The following is a 6,169-nucleotide window of genomic DNA, read 5'->3' on the forward strand; positions in this document are numbered from 1 at the left end:
AGTGCCTGGCAGGTTGTGTCCTGAGCAAGGAGACACTCAGTAAATGCAAACCAGAATTGCTATTTCGGTTCCTTCATTCCCAAGTAGAAATTTTCACGGTCATTTGATAATCTGGATGACTTTCCTCATTGGTGACTGCAGTAATTGGTAAGAGAATTGAGAAGGATTTGGGCAAAGATAGCTTTTATGAGCATCTGGTGTTGACATGGACTCATCCTTTCCAGCCACTGACAGAAGAGTCCAGAAAATGGTTCATGGACTGGAAATCAAGAGCTGATCATATTTTGACAGATGTTTTTCAGAATTTCTCGAGACTGATTTTTTTCTTACCACCCTTTAAAAATGAGATTCATCTATTGGAAATGAGTTTGAAATACCACCTGATGGTAACACCAGGGAAAAGACCATTTTCCTCTTGGCTTTTCTTGGAACAGGAAAGATTAGGGTGGTGGCAGTCTTCAGCAAGAGAGCATTTCTTTTCTCACACCTTATTTTCTGCTCTTTCTTCTTCCAGAGCAACACCTTTCATGTACTTGGTGTCCTGGAGGTTGAAGAGGGACTTTCTCTTACAAAAGCCAGATTAGGACTAGCAAAATGAAGAAAAAACTTCATTTAGCTCCTCTCCCCAGTTTAGTGGCTTCTCCCATTCAGCCCTGCTTTTGAATTCTTCTGGAATTGGAGAGTTCAAGTAAGACCAGGAGCTGTCACTTTATGACATTTCAATTTCAGTCCATCAACTAAATAAATCTCTTAAGGCCTGATTTATGCTGTGTCCCCTCCCAGTTCTTCACCTGCTCTGGGCAGGGGTGGCCCTTTTCCACCAAGGTTTGGGAAAGGCTTTGGACTATCAGAATCGGAATCTGCTGAATCCCGTGATCAGAAATGTCACTGCAGCACGGTATGGGGAGGAGGAATTAGGGTTAATGTTTGGGTAAACATTGGCTCAAGAGCAGCACACCACGGGGTTTACTCCATTCAGGGGAAATCCAGGACTTGTGCAGGATGCAGCAGATTGAGTTCCATCTTTTTGTCTTTGAACTGATCCCTGCCAGTTCCTCAACACAGATGGGCTTCACAGGGCTGGTGGAAAATACATCCTAAAATCACTGGAATCTGGAGGAAGGTTTTTTTCCTGCCTGCAATCAAGTCCAGAGATATTAATTAGATGCTGTACATATGCTTGGTTCATTGAGATGAAAGTTAAGGCAGTCTTCCCTCAGCAGTGAAAGCCATCCCACTGGAATACTGATTAAAAAGAAGCAGGGTTGATAGGAGTAGAGAAAAGGAGGTGAGTATATGAGGTGGACCAGTGAGCTGGGAATCAAGATGGCAGGGTTCATTTCTGCCACTAATTCTTCCTGCAGCCTGCAGAAAATTTGCAAACCCCTTAGCCTCTATCTCTAAAAACCGCTCCAAAGTTGTGGTGGTGTCTTTTTTTTTTCTTTAGTGAGAATTAATTAATGTCTAAAAAGCACTTTGGGATCCCAGAATGAAAGGAGCAAAACAAATGCAAAGCATTCTATTGTTTTAATATCTCTTCTATAGACCAGGATGGAGGCACCTTGCCACTCACACAATTACCTTCCTGCAGCTGCAGCCTCTTAAGCAGTTAATAAATGCTACATCTCTACATCTAAGTATGGAGAAAGACCCAGACCCTCCCACCCATCATTTACTCCCTCTCTCCTCATCCTTCCCCTCCCTTGCTCTCCGTTGCATTAATAGCAGAGATGGCATTAAAGTAACTTTATCTCTTTGGTGCACACATATACAAACTCAATGGCTGGCAGTGTTATGAAGCTTATTGCTGAGTGCGTAATGACTGCTGCTTTTTTGGATGAATGAATTCAGTGGGTGACAGGTATGTAATTCATGGCTTTGTAAAAAGCTTTGAGAGGAAGTGTATGAAATGTACTATATAAATGTCAATACACTGCACACTTTAAAGCCTGTGGGTTGAGTCATAGGGAGGGTAGATTTAAGGGGGAGATCGTAAATAGCAGAAGAACAGCTGGTTTACCTGGGTAATGATGACTGAAGATCTGAGTGGTGACTGCCTAAACATGCCAGCTCAGTGGAGGTTCGTACATAGACCTCTTTTCCACAGTCTCCAAGCACCTCACACTCTGCAGTGCATTTATTCTCCAAACAGGGAAGGGTGTTATCTCAACATGCAGAGTTTGGGTGTCTCTGTGGGGAGGAAAACAGGACTGGCAGAGAGGGACCCCAACCCACCCCAGCCCCCCAGATCCTGAGCATTGTCCCTCCAGACATGGCTCCTGTGCTGCTGCTGCCTGAGCTGAGCACACATGGGAGCTTTGGTGTGATCCTGTGCCCACACCAAACCCTCTCTGCACTCCCAGCCCTGGCAGTGTCCTGTGCCTCCCCTTACACAGAGAGTAAGAGCCTGGTCCTCAAGGGATGGGGACACTGGCCTGTCTGCTTCAGGAACAGCAAATATTGACCAGCCTCTGTGCAAGGGAGCTCTACTTATTTATCCTAAACCATAACACCCACCTTGGAAAATAAGGGCCGACAAGGAAGCCTTCACTGAACTCGACAGAATGCCTGTGGGTGCCAAGGCCTGGTAAGAGGTTCATATTTTTGTGCCCATGAACTTCCTGCAGCAGCCAGCTCTGCCATTAATTGTTTCCCTGTAGTATTTTTGTTACATATATGGAGTAATGCCTGAAGGAGCTACCTAAAAGAGCCTTTGGGGCTCTTGATTTTTTTGTCTAACCTGGGAAACTTCAGCTCCGGTATTTACCCCCAATTAATATCTTTGCGTGGCTGACACCTGTAAAGTGCTTTCTTGGCTGAACAAGCACTGTTTGGTCCAGAAATAGGATGGAGATATATAAGAAAGCTACCAGCATAGGCAACAAGTTACCATGCATCAGCAGATAATGCAAAAATATGAAGTATTTCCAGTTAGCTTGCTGCTTTTCTTACCTCCCTCCCTGCAGATTACACTGCCTAATTACACTGCCACATGAGAGAGAGATTGCATGTTCCTTTCTTCAAACATTGTGTGAGAAAAGACACTGAAAAGCTCCAGTTTTTCTCATTAAGGTGTGTAAATCCACTTGGGTCTAATCTGGAGAGAGGATTCCTTGTCACGCTGGTTTAACTTCTCTCCACCCTTTGGTTGTACCTTTGTAGAGAGCTCAGCACAGCGAGTGCCAGCACAGCCCAGGATGCCTGTGGGCTCCTGCAAGGCACCCAGCTGTAGGCTTAACCCTGCCCATGGCTCCCTGCTCTGTGATCATGCTCTGCTGTAACCTCAGTGAGTGCCTGCAATTAAACCTGGAGAAATAGTGCACTGCCTTTCATGAACAGCTCCATAAGTAGCAAAAGGAACTGATGAAGAGGATTTATTTAGCTTCTTGAGGAGCTGGATATGTTAACTGTTATGACTTTTTAAGGCTCGCTGCAACAGAGGCCATAAACAATGTGTAGTCGTAGAAAGGAACAAAACAAAAGTCTCTAAATCCCAGCAATATGAGTGAGAGCTCAGGACTGCTTCTTGGCAAGTGCATGTGTTCTTTCCAGGGCAAAAAGTGTGAAATACAACTTGTTCTGCCAAAACCTCTGCTCCAGGTACCACTGTGTGCTGTGGATATGGACTCCCTGCTACAGGTGAGCACCAGGAGAGCCTGCATGGAAGAGTTGTCTGCACCAGAGGGGACTGAGGCACAGAAACTCTGTCACTGACTTTTATGGGAGCATTTAGACCTCTGAGTCTTGCATCTTGGGCATTGGGATTGGGAAACCAAACCAAAACCACATATGATTTTTACTTTCTTTGCACTGCACCCACCTCTGATGTGGAGGTGCCCACCTTCACCTTTCCTGACACCTCCAGTTTGCAGGTGAGAATTCATTCCCTTGGGGAGAACCCAGCCCAAAGTTTTTTTTCCTGCCACGTTCACTTTGTGGCCCAGTGACTTATTTACTGCTCTCTGCATCCTGCACTTAATACCAGTTATAAATTTCCTCATGGACTTTTTTCCTACTGTGATCCTCACCTTAGTGCCTTTCAAAGATTAAATTCTCTTCCTACGTTTGCTCAGGTTCGTGGCAGAGCTGCAGGAAGAGGTCCCAGCATGGGATCCATCCATGGAAGGCTGAGCATCACTTTCTTCTCCCTTACTTAGAGATGCTGAGTAATGCAGGGAATCAGATTTTAAGAGGCATTGCATTTTCTGCTTTCTCTGTACTCAGCATCCTTCTTGGCTATGAATGAATATATAATTTTGGGGGTAAAAGAGTGCAATCTTGTTTCATGAATCTTTATTCTCTGCTATTCTTTATAAATCTTTATTCTGCCCTACCTTCACGTCCTTTTTCTTGCTTTTTTTTAAAAATAATGATTTCTTTCTTTTCTTCCTGTCTTCTTTTTTTTCCCCCCCACCTTTTTTTGTCTTTATCTTTCTTTTCTTCTGCTGCCCTCCCAGCTTTTCATTACTGTCATCTTTTTTCCCAACCACTGAACCCTTGATGTTGTTCTAATTGACAGACGGGGTTTAAAAGCACATTCGAAAGCGCCTGTCTTTTTAAATAGACTCCTGTCTCATCAAAAGATGTACAGCAACATTCCATTAGAGCACATCATTTGAAAATAGATTGGGCTTTTAGCAACTGCACTCATATTTTTATAGTTAGGCTGTTCTGCTGGGATCGTCCCTCCCCGTTGCCAGCCCCCACCATCTCCTCTTATGGGGAGGGAAAGGGGAAAAGATACATTAAAGAGAGATTAATGAATGTTTTGTTTTGTTCGGGTTTTCTCCTCTCTGCAGCTCTTGGGTGCTTGTTCTGCATGTTTATTTCTCATGGCCACGGCACTGAAAGTTTTGGAATGAAAAGGGGGATGCAAAATGCACAGATGGTGACGTAAATGGAGGCATGGCTAAAGAGCAGCAAAGAATTGGCTCTTGTTGCCTTGCACTGTCTGGTATTTCATGAATGGGGATTCAGCCATGGCTTTCTCAACCATTTTGTGCACAGGGAGTTCAGATCCTGCTCTGCAGTAAGGCAAACAAGGAAGTGGTCACTGAGAGACAGCTCTGCCCCACAGCCATGTCCATGCAAACTTTTAAACAAGGTCTCTTGGATATCAATAACATGGTAACTGCCAGAGCTGAAGAGTCTGTGTGGGGACAGCAGACTTCTGGAAAAAATCTGGTGGTGAAAAAGCCCTGGAGCCGTGTTGATGTTTGTCAGTTGAAAGCCAAGTTGGCCACAACTGCTGTGGCCTTTGAGTTGTGTGGGGATGGAAGGGGAAGATCAGAACCACCAGTGAGCCCAGGCTTTGGGCCTTGTCATATGCGTGGTGTTGCTCAGTGTCCCTGTCCCTGTGCTGCCACTTCAGCAGCTGTGATCCTGAGTTGGGTGTGGCAGCAAGCAGGAAGAATTTAGGTGTCCTAACAGAAGAGAGTGAAATGTCTGAAGGAATTGGGAGCAGGGGAAGGTAAAGAAACCCTGGGTATCTCCTGGTGGGATAGAGAACTGAGCCAAGTCTACACTTTCCTCCCATCTTCTTCTGGGCAGCTCTGAACATCTGCTACAATGTGCATTTTTCCTTATTGCTTGGAGTGATGGTTCTGCTCAGTTTTTACATTCAGAACATCAAAGAAGATGAAGATGGAAAAGGTCTTGCAAAGGTCTATTAGATTATATAGTTCCTTCCGTTACCTCTACAACCCCTCCAAATATTGTGTAATGAAAATTACTGTGTTCCTGAAATTGCTGAAGTTTAATTACCATCTACTTGGTAATCGTATTGAGATGCACCAATATACTTTATGAGGTCATCATTTATGAACTACAGTTCCTTGCTGTTCAACATCAGGGCTACTTCTGTCACCACCAACACCACACAGCAATTGCTCTTGCCTGAGCCTGAAGGCCCTCATTGTTTCACATTCAGAAGAAAACTGGTCCAGACTCGGAAGTTGGATCCAATTTTAACTTTAAATCTGCTAGAAGCACTTAGACCTGGGCATCTAGTGTGTGCCAAGAAACAAAGACAAGATCCCCTTTCTGGAGTCAGAGGTGGCTTTTGTCCACAGGCAGGAGAATTCAGAGGGCATGGCACCCACCTCTGCACCATGTGCAGCAACTGTTTGCTCCCAATTATTGGCATTTTCCATAACATACTCCATCCTCA

Source organism: Corvus brachyrhynchos, unplaced genomic scaffold, assembly GCF_000691975.1.
Source record: "Corvus brachyrhynchos isolate BGI_N302 unplaced genomic scaffold, ASM69197v1 scaffold4, whole genome shotgun sequence".
Classification (NCBI taxonomy): domain Eukaryota; kingdom Metazoa; phylum Chordata; class Aves; order Passeriformes; family Corvidae; genus Corvus; species Corvus brachyrhynchos.